Genomic DNA, 11,748 nt, shown 5'->3' with positions numbered 1-11,748 from the left:
CGTAGTTAATGAATATCTGTATTGTGAAACAAACAACTACATTAATAAATATTAAATGAGAGAAAACATTTTAAGTAAAAAAAATAAATAGAAAAAGATATGTGGCTCACATTCAATCACTATTACTTGATAGTTATCAATCTAAAGAGTTCAAAATTCTTTCCCTTTAACAAGTCATTCCAGAAACATAACACCTCTGTCCTCTGCTGCTTTCATTATTCATCACCCATTTTGTATTGTATTTAAGAAATACTTCACCGGTGAAATTGAAAGTCTGTGGCATGGCATGCTTGTACTCTCTCTTCCTCACAGTGGCAACCGGCAAACCTTAGATTCCAAAAGATGGGGGCCTCAAGCCCTAGCTTGGGTTAGTTGTATGTTAGGGCCGGCACTGATTTGAAGTTATTTTGCTTATAGCTTTTAGTAACGCGTGAAAGTTTCTTAATGCAAGGAAAATACCTTTGAAAACTAAATGCCTCATCTTTCAATGCCACACGGCAAATTCATTGGTTTTTCAATGGAACCATTATCAAAGTGCCAATTCGAGGTCTGCAAATGCCTCAAATTTACCAGATCTGATATGTTACTCGGGAACATTTGAGCTGAAAATGAGGGTTTGAAGGTTCCATAATTTGCATATTGAAGATGAGAGATCTCTTGATGAATTTGAAATTGCAATATACCTCAAGTGAACTAGCAATTCAACGCCTTCAGGAAAATAACCTAATCTACAGTCTTGTAGATCTAACACCCTTAGTAGCATAAAAGAACATAAACACATTTCAATTTCACGACCACTCAAGGATATGAATTTAGCAAACCACAATATAGATCGAAGCTTTCCTGAGGATGGATGAGTATGATCTGGAATGTTTATATCGTTATTTATCAACTTACGAACGGGCTTATAAGGTGGTGTAATAACAATATAGGACAATCCTGGCCTCTTCCTGTTTCAAGGATGAATCCTTCTTCCCTGGCTTTTTTCAGACAAAGCTCCCTAACAAGATCATGCATTTTACAAGCTTTGACACCTCCATTTGACTTCCTGCTGTCTATAATTACAAGATTTCTGTGAATTAGATCCATGAGGTAACCCTCTGCAGTGTCCTCCAAGCTTCTATGTCCATCTTCTTGAATAAACCCCTCAGCCACCCATAACCACATCAATCTACTTACTTGAATATTGTAGCCTTCTGGGAAGCCACCAAGATAAAGAAAGCACTGTCTCAAATGAAGAGGAAGGTGATTCTAACTTAAACCTAATGTTTCCAGGCATCCATTCTTCTCACTAACAATCTTCCTCTTAGCAATTTCCACCCAAAACGTTTCACTCCATGCTTCTTTTGCTAAAACTCCTGCAATGACAACCACCGCAAGCGGTAATCCTTTACAATTCTCCACTATTTGCATACCAGGTTTGATTGACCATTTAGGGCACTCATTGCCATGGAACACCTTCTGACACAATAGCTCCCAGCTTCTTTCTTGGTTTAAAGATTCCATGTGATGAATGAGAGTCCATCTGGCTTTGCATGTTTAGCAACTTCAGTGAAGCGACTAGTGAGCACAATACGACTTCCATTATTGTCAAGGGGGGAAAATAATTTGAGGTTATCCCATGCCTCTATATCCCATATATCATCAATGACAATCAAATATCTCCTGCCCAGTAGGCCTTTGTGCACCATTTCACGGAGTCGAGAGTCACTAGCCTATTGAAGGGCTTCTTTAACACCAATGGAGGCTAGAATTTGAATCAACAGAGCTTGCTTATCATATGTTTGAGAAACAGTGACCCATACACGGACATGGAAATGATAAACAACAAAAGGATCGTTGAATACTTTGGTGGTGAGGGTGGTCTTGCCTATTCTGCCCATACCAACAATAGAGACAACATCTAGCTTCTTATGATCTTCCATAAGTTTGTCTCTTATGAGTTCAACATCACGATCAAGCCCCACCACAATTTCATTGGAATTTGTAGAGACAGAAATTGGAGCAGGTGCTGATTGAATTCGTTTTGTTTCAGATAAATCTGCTGTCATGCTCGTGAATTCCACTTGGATAAACTTGAATGTTCTCCTAACATCATCAAGATTTAGGGAGGAATTAAAGTCCTCATGCAATGTAGAGAATTCCACCTCTACAGATCTCCTAACACTGTCAAGCGTTATGTCGGGATCAAAGTCCTCATCCGACGTAGGGAATTCCACCTCTACAGACGTGAATGATCTCCTAACAGCATCAGGCGTTGTGTCAGGATCAAAGTCCTCATAGTCAGCAGGGACATTTCTATTAATTTTCCTGATGTGAAGACATGATAGAAACAGATGGAGGACAGACTTGAATGATGATCTCCTACGACTCACTGTAATCGAATGTTGACATTCAAATGATTTTCTTCTAGCGTCATCATAAAGAAGATGAACACCAGTCAGGAACATATCAACGATATATTATGCCTCTTCTGCTGCACATATGAATCTTCGCTTCAGATCGTTAACCTTTTCTTGATGTTGGTGGTGGACGAAAGCTAGGGTTTGAATCATGGAGGCCAGGTCATCATATAGAAGCTGGAGTTGAGGCGTAATAATTTCAGGGTTGTCGTTGCAGTTAATAAGCTGCTTTAACTTCTCCATGAACATCTGGATACTCCCTGCGTCTGCCATCTTCTCTTCTAAAAGTTAATAAGCTGCTTTAACAGAGATCGGATTTAAATACCAAACAGTTTCCACGTCAGTCAGAGAGGTGCCTGTCGTGTTTAAACCTTTCAATTCATAAAAGCTTATCTATATGAGCGATCACCTTTAACTCTATACAATATGAAGATAAAAGCTTATCTGTGCTGTGCATCACCAGTTATCCACACACCCTGTAGTCCTGTACCCGTTTGGACACACCCTTCGATTCTAACACAGACTTATCCGTTGCAAACACCACTGTAATATGTTGTTATCTATATTACATTATAATGCATATAGGAGGCCTTTCAACTTCCTCTTTCTCTCTCTTAAGACCCTTTTATATTAAATGTTGGCCGGACTTAGTTAACCTCCAGTTGCCGGTGCAATCAATAAATTCGCAGGTGTAATCAATGGATCGGTTTCAGGATTGAACGGACTCTCTGAATGATGATAGCAATGAGTGTTTATGATATTAATAATTTCGTATTCAATGTTTATTCTCAGTCATAACGCCGACGTCTGTTAAAATAGCCAGTGGGATACTCATCAATACTCAAGTGGCTATTTAGTTATCCCAGCACTAGATTAGGGCACGAAATTCGTCGGCACTCTCTCTATCGTTTAACAAATCCCTTCAATTTTATGCAGGTACGTTTATTATTAGTCTTAATCGTTAATCGAAATTCATATGTTGTTGCGATTTGTCTGGGTAATCGGTCATATATATTGAATGGGGGTGTTGGAATCTTATTATTCAATTAATCCAACTGTTTTTTTTTTCTTTTTTTCTTTTCAGTTTGAGGTTCAGGGGTAGTCGGTCATATGTTTTAAGCGGGTCACTTTGAGGTCAAAGGGTAATCCTGATTGTTAACGTTTTTTGATCTTGAATTCTATTCTATTCACTGATATTTCCAACTAATAATACTTGGTTTTACTTTATGATGTATGCATGAATGTTAAGGTGTATATATCATTTTCTAAGTTTGGGTGTTGTCATTATCTCTGAAAAAAAATGTCAACACATAAGAATTTGATTTTATCGTATAAAGATATGTATAGTTTATCTTTGAAATAATAGCATAGTATATAAGTTCTAGAGCAACTGGATAGGTGTAATAATCATTAAAAGTGGAGATGTTTACCCAAATTAATGCTTCAATGAATACACACTTTCTTTATACATATGAAAGGATTAAGCTACACAAAAAATGCATGTGTAACATAATAGGAATTATGGGTATTTGGGATTGTTGTTAAAAAATTGGTGGTTTTTCAGTTCAAAATAAATAAATGAGTTTATCTGTGTTTCGCTTGTATTGTATTTTTCAGTCTTTTTTTTTTAAATTACATTGGTAATCTCTATTTTTTGTAACTGCATACCCAAATGGTTTGGGTCTTGATGCTATAACTAAGGGCGATATGCAGTTTAATATTGCTCATATTCAGGTAATGATTCATTATAAACTTGTTTTGGTAAATTTTCATCTGTGTGCTTTTTGTTTCAGGCAATGTTTAAATTTTAATTAGTTAAAGAATTTGGATGTCTTTGTGCACTTGAGTAGTATTTCTACAGCTGTAGACGATCAATATAACATATGCAGACAAATATACCTGAGCACATCATCAGGTAAGCCTTTTAATGTACACACACAGTCTATTTCCTAAATAAACGCTCCAGCCTTTAAATTCTAAGCATGATCTTTCATCATGAACTTCAGACTGAAAAACCAACTAGCCACCACAAAAAGAAACTAGCAGGTGGTCACTCAAGCCATTACTGTTCTTGTTGGGTTTAGACCTCAAGAAAAGAATGTTCTCAGTGCTGTCAAGGTCCTGAACCCTCATATACTCCACTGCTTTAATTTGAATCGCTTCTGTGACAATAAATTATATGAATTTGGCTTCTTGAAGGCATGCGCGTTTTTTTATAAATCTTGATGTTGTGCAGATTATAATTGTGGGGCCACGGTTATTCACGTGCCTAACACTTCGGGTTCGTATCAAATATTTGAGTTTGTGACAGGTTGAATCAACATGCGAACACGACCCGTTTAAAACCCAATAATTAAGGAAATGTTGCCTTCATATGCTCTTGTTGCAAGAGATGCTAAAGATATTTGATAGCTGAATAGGTAACGTCCTCTCTTATGGTTTATTATATAGCTACTCTTATATGTTGCCGTTTTCATTTAATTTAGGCTAAACCGATACTTGCAAGCGATAAAACATCAGTTTGTGTTAGATGATTTATATGTCTTCTCCTTTAGTTAACAACAACAGGCTAACAAAAGCAGGTCAACAGCTACAGGCCAAAACAGTAGCAGGTCAAACAACATGTATTAGTAGTATGCGTAAGTGGTGGTCTATGCATGTGTTGTGTAGTCAAAACAATATATGTTTGTGCAGTGTTTGTTATGGTAAAAAACAATGTATGTATTTGTAGGCTAGAGAGAGAGCAACTGCTTTTAGAATAGACCAACAAAAAAGATAATCATGACCTTGAAGGAGAATATGACGAAAGACGAAGGGCAAGGCCGGAAGGAGATTAACGGACATGGGAGCATGCGATATGCGATTGTAGAATTTAATTACTCATCTTTTTTTATATTTTTTATTTTAATTTAAGCATGACATGATTTTAAGATTAGGGAGAAGATTATGTTATAAATATTTTTTGACCTCATTTGCGAACTTTTATGCCCATAGGCTAAAGCTTTGTCTGGGGACAATCAATGTGGCTCCAAGAAGAACATGTAAGTATTTCTGCATTAATATTATTCCTTGCATGAACCAAACGAGTCAAAACTCCTTCCAAAGTTTATATTTAATCTATTGTAGCCGAATGCATTTTGTAGCCTGTAACAATAACCGATCTGATGATCGGTGCTAATGTCAAATTAAAAAGGCAAGCTTATGTATTCATCCAGATAAAGTGCAATAAAACTGGGCTAATCTTCAATATAAATATGTGCCTTATAATGTCTTTGATATACACTTGCTTATTTAAACTTCATTCAGGTTTTTGGATTTAGTTATAACTGCATTACACAATTAGTTACCTAGAATATTAAGTTTATTTTTTGCGTTCGCTGATTATTAACGCGAAGCTCGTTAGATGTGGCAATATGGGCGGGGAGCCTGGTGGGTTGGGTAAACGTATTTGTATCCAAATGAGTTCTTTTTTAGTCTGCGCCAACAATGGGGTTAGGCCCAATTGGTTTGAGATGTCCAGCAATGAAATTACACGTAAGAGTTGATCTAGATAGTCAATGTTTTTAATTTTTTTAGGACTATTTAGAAGCTGGTGAAATCTGAGTGCATGGTATGTTACAGTTATCTTTGTAGTGTATAAATCGAGCAAGCGTCAGCCATGGAAATAGAAGAATCGGTGAGCAATAGACGAGCAACGAACGGTTGGCACTGAAGAATTTAGATGAAAGTGGAGGGTTGAAAGAAATGTTTATAAATATGAATTTGGCATTTTCAGAAGGTATTGATTATGCAAAAAAAAGGTTGCAATGTTTAAAGCATGTTAGAAACCTTCCATTTGAGTTAATAAATATGTTGCTTACAATGTTACTTGAATTATCTGTAGATTAGTATTTGTTTTCAATGCTATATGTATATTTATTTATATATAAAAAAAGAAAAGCGGTTTTTTTGGAGTTAGATGTGTTAATGGGTACACCATGTTTATCCTCTGGGATAGATGAAACTTCACGCCTAGACCCTACTGTACGTTTGTTTTTTTGTAAGATACGAATAATACGCAATACGTTGCATACCTAAACGGAAACAAAATGTGCACAAATAATAAGTAATTAAAGGAACAAATAGAAAAAGACTAAACATAGGCTTACAAAATAACGAATTAAATGAGTAGCACGGTTTTTTTGTTTTTTATATTATCTTTGGAAGCTTTTTCCAGAATTTTGTTCAAGGCTTATCAATAACCAACACCACTTATGTATGGTCTATTATGTTGTGTAATTTTAAGATTGAGTCCTAACTAATTGTTTCTTTGCCTTTTGGTGAAATTATCAACTTGCTTTCATGTTGTAGTTTGGACTTATTTAGATATAATATATTTGTGTATCAAGTATAAATCTAAATCTAAAGTTTGGTAGATATAATATATTTACCTTTTGTTACATTTTATTTACTACTTATAGATGCAATACGTTTCTATACATAATAAAAAAATCAACTTGATAACGACTAAATTATACATCATTGACAAAAACAATAGCATTTTAAAATCCTATAACCAACAATAGTGTAGTTATAGTTCACACCCGCTGCGAAGTAAAATTGTTACCAGAGAACCAAAAATGAACAATTTATATTGTGTATAGTTTACACCTGTAAAGCAGGCCATATTTATAAATATTCAGTTTTTCTATCATTTCTTTCATTACATTTGGTTTATAATATTTATCAGCGATTAAAACTTAGTTAAGTGTATATTGTTGTTAGTTAAGTGTATGTTGTTATTAAAAATGTTATTAATAGTATTTTTATTATGTATAATTTATGATAATTCGACTATTTTCTTTATAATTATTAGTATTATATGAAGTTGGATCAGTTGACTAAAAATAGTTTACCCATTCAAAATATATGACCAAAACATTAGCATACATGATCAACCTAAAATAAACTATTATTTGTTGCGAACTTATGGACATGTTGACTATCACTTCATCGTTTTATTGTCAATCACATATATCCACACCGACTTGTTTTCTTAGCTTTTGATACTCATACTAAGAAATTCAGTAGCATGACCTTTCCAGAACTTCCAGCAAAACCCTTATATGAACATTTGGTGGTCATTCACAACGACCTCCACATATTTATTACTCATGGTTTCCAGTTTACAATTGTAAATTTGTGAAAGATGACATGTCACACCTGAACAAAAGCGTGGGTTCCCCCCCCCACTGTTGCATCGCCCCCGCACCGCAAAGCAAACTCATACCCATCGAATATCATTGAGCCCCCACCGCAACGCGCAGATACACCTACTAGTATAATATTACTAGTTTTAAAAACTCGAATATCACGAGATGATTCAAATAATAAATATAAAATCAACAAGTACATAATATTATGTAGAAAACGTATGACGTAATACTGAAAAATTAAAATTTACACTTATAACTTAAAAATCTTTAAATATCTCTTTGTATAGTAATATTGTTAGGTTAAGTTATTCAACAAAGGGGATTAAAATTAAGAATGGTGAGAAAGATTTGTAGTCGCACAAAAAAAATCCTAATTTTTTTTTAAAACTCAAAATTTAATAAAAAAACGAAAAAAGTAAAAAACAAAAAAATGTTTCCACCGTCTTTCTCGTTCTGATAAAAGAAACAAGATGGTAAGTGAAAAACGTCATTGTGTCTTTTTTGTGTTTTGTGTTTATATTCGTCATTGATTTTGTGTTTTTTATATTGTTTTATATTACTTAACATTGTGCTATATTTTGTTTGGCATTGTATAATATTTTGCGATCTATTATGTTTTTAGGTTATAATTGTGTCTTTTGTTCATTTTCGTCAGTGTCTTTGATCTCGGCATTGTGTCTTTTCGTCATTTTTTTTAATTTTTTTTTGAACGGAAATGATGGCGGAAACATTTTAGTTTTTTAATTTTTTTCGTTTTTATTTATATTTTGAGTTATGATTTTTTTTTATTTTCTTGAATTTATTTTTAAGGTGTTTTTTGTGTGATCACAAATCCTTTTCACACTTCTCATTTTTGTCTCTCTTTGTATTTTAATTGTGTTATAGCTTTGTACAATTTATAGTGTGTTACAACAATTTTCCTATATAATAAAAGAAAAATATTTTGGACACTTGTTTCCCATATTTATCATTGTGCTTATATGTCAACATGCGAGGCCATTTGCTGATGTGTCAATCTTAGAAGCAATCTACTGAGAGCATCCACAACAACAAATATCCACAAACTTTCACATAATAGCCACATCAAATTTCAAACTTTTCTTAAAAACCTCAGCTTTTTCTACAACAACGAACATTCACAAACATTATTAAAATATTTTATAATTGTATATATATAATACATGTATATATGCATGTGAGAGAGAGAAGGGGGTGGCCCCACGCCACCTTGTAAGTTTGTTGCAAGTTTGCTTAAACAAACCCATCCTTCACAAACTTGCTCCACAACAAGAGAATTGTCATCCAAGTCCATTTCTTTGCCACATAGATTCAAACCTAGGAAATTGAAGCTTGTTGTGGATGCTATTAGTTGTCAACTATACATTCCCATTTTTAAAAAAAGACAAGGTTCATATTTGAATTTTAAAATAACCACCCCCCCCCCCACACACACACACATCCACCAATTCTTTCTTCCCATGCAAGCTTTTTGAAAATTCTTCTATCTCTAATCTTGAAGCTTCTTATTATCCATATCTGGATCTAGATATGATACTTCATTCTCTCTCTCTCTCTCTCCCTCTCTCTCTCTCAGCTTCTTATTATCCTGATGATGACGACGACGATGATGAACGAATCAACGAAAGGAAACACATCGCTATCAACAACCGAAAATCATAGTGTTAAACTCTTTCCGACTGTTATTTGAACAATGGCTTTAGGTTAGTATGTGTTAGTCATATTCCTGGAAATTACATTCATATGAAATGGAACAGATCATTCTATTATATTTTAATTTTTGGTTTATATGTTGCTTGATTATTCAACTTTTAATTGTAAAGTATAAAGTCAATTAAAAATTTATCATACACTATCATTAATGACAACAAAATTATCATGCACAATCAACTTGCAAACTCTAAAGATGACTATATAATCAAAGTTCGGTTAACATGGTTTTTTTTTGGATAATCATGTTTTGGATAAACATGAGCAAATGATCTCAAAGGACATCATATTAGTTGGTCAAAAGGTATGATATTTTATGTGTATAAATAGTTTTTGTTAGTTTCATGGATATCATCATCTATCTGGGGTTGGTTACTTGCTTTGTACTTGAAAGAACCTTAGTTGTCACACGGACAACTACACATCGAGAGTTACAAGGATATATATACATGGCCTTACCACTTTTGATTTTTGATAAACATTTTATATCGACCAATACAACCACAAATGTACTATACAAGAAAATTTATACTTATTTGAACAATGGGTTTAATGTTAATATGATATTGTCATGTTCTAGAAAATGCATTCATATTAAATGAAACACATCATTCTATTATATATTAATTTCCGGATTTATATGTTTCATGATTATACAACTTTTAATTGTAAAATATAAGTCGATTAAAAATTTATTATACACAGAGTATTTATGATAACAAATTTATCATGCTCAATCAACTTTTAAATTCTAAGGATGACTATATCATAAAAGTTCAGGTAACGCCGTTTTTGGGATAATCATATTTTGGATAAAAATGAGGAGATGATCTCAAAGTGTAACAACTCGGGTTTTTCGTATTTGAATTTGTATTCGTTTACCCGACTTGGTAATATATTCCGGATCTTTTAAATTATTAAAATCTTATATTTATTAGTATTTAACTTTGTTAGACTTATTTTATATTCATATAGCTTTCAAACTCGTTAAACAAATCTTACACTTAAATCGCTTAAAACGGCTTAAAATCGCGTTTATCAAAGTTCATGGACTGTTTTTGCCAAAACTCAAGAAACTTAAGCTCCAAGTTAAACCTTTTAATATTATAACATGTCCAATTTCATTCCCTAAATAATTAAAACGAAATTTAATAGTTATCATACCCGATTTCGTCATTAATTGATTATTTTGTTTCTTAAACGAGTTCGTTAACCAAATAAGCAAATTCTAAGGGGGTGTTTGGGATTGCTTCTTTAAAATGTTTTTTGCTTTTTGGAGATTGGTGTTTTTAGGTGCTTTTGGAGGGGCATTTTGAACATTTTGCCTTTGGTGCTTTTAGGTGTTTTTGGATGGGCATTTTGGACATTTTGCCTCTCCAAAAAGCATTTTAAAGAAGCAATCCCAAACATGCTCAACTCTTATTATTATAACCAACCTATCAAGGAACCCTACATACATCTGTAAACATCATCCTCCATCCCAAATTCATGACTTAGGGTTTCATATTGGTGATCTCCTTCAAAATCTTCAACCTTCGGTTTGACATCTTATCTTTTCTCTCTTGTCTTTTCCTCTAACATTCTGGGTAAGTGGTCCTCAAGAAAAACATTTGTTTTATCTCGTAAACCTCAATCAGTTTCACTGATTGAAGGAGTTTTGGTGGTCAGTTTGATCCCAACCCGTTTAGGGTTCATACAAAGTCAATTATCGTATTTAATCAATTACTATAGCTTATGGTCAAAATTAGCTTTCGGGCCAAAAGACTTTTATGTATACTTTGAGATTTTGAGTGTACTAACCAAAACTTGACTCCAAAACTCGTTGTTCGGATTCTGGTTAGTACCAGCTCGCTTATTTGCTGAAAATCTCATAACTGTAGTTCTATACATCCGTTTGGATTGATTTCAATGGCTATTTTCTCGGTTTTGACTTATAAGTATCAGGTCTGTTTGGGTCAGATCACTTATCGCGTGAACTATACTCGTTTAATCATTCTCTCGGTTTACTCGCTTAATCATCGAGGTGAGTAATCACTCCCCTGTTTACTTATTTTTAAACTTTTGGGGACATATGTGTATCTTATATATTTATCTATTATCTAGTATTCAAAACCACAACTGTTAATCGTCGTGTGTATATTAGTTTATGCCTAACTTTCTGTTTGCTTACTTGCTTTATTTGAATACATTACTAAGAGGTCTAACATATCCTCATTATAGTATGATCATACGGCTATTTTTGGCAACCAGTGTTCATTTTTATGGCAACGGTTTAGTCCTTACTTGGTAACCAGTGTCCATTTTGCATCTTTCTTTATTTATTATATATTATTATCGTTGTGTCTTAAACTGGTGTTTTACTCACTCAACATGTGTTGTTGACAAACCTTTCTATATATAATACACATATGCATGTTATTGTT

General features: G+C 33.7%; 1 pseudogene; it reads right to left on the bottom strand.

The window, feature by feature from the left end:
• Window positions 1–514: 514 nt before the first annotated feature.
• LOC143535780 (putative late blight resistance protein homolog R1A-3) lies at window positions 515–2,450 on the bottom strand (annotated as a pseudogene).
• Window positions 2,451–11,748: the final 9,298 nt, after the last annotated feature.

The sequence above is a fragment of the Bidens hawaiensis genome, unplaced genomic scaffold, assembly GCF_021521415.1.
Source record: "Bidens hawaiensis isolate Kalapana, Puna unplaced genomic scaffold, B.hawaiensis_p1.1 tig00010601_1, whole genome shotgun sequence".
Classification (NCBI taxonomy): domain Eukaryota; kingdom Viridiplantae; phylum Streptophyta; class Magnoliopsida; order Asterales; family Asteraceae; genus Bidens; species Bidens hawaiensis.
The sequence above is the reverse complement of the archived record's forward strand: the minus strand, read 5'-3'. Positions and strand labels throughout refer to the sequence as shown.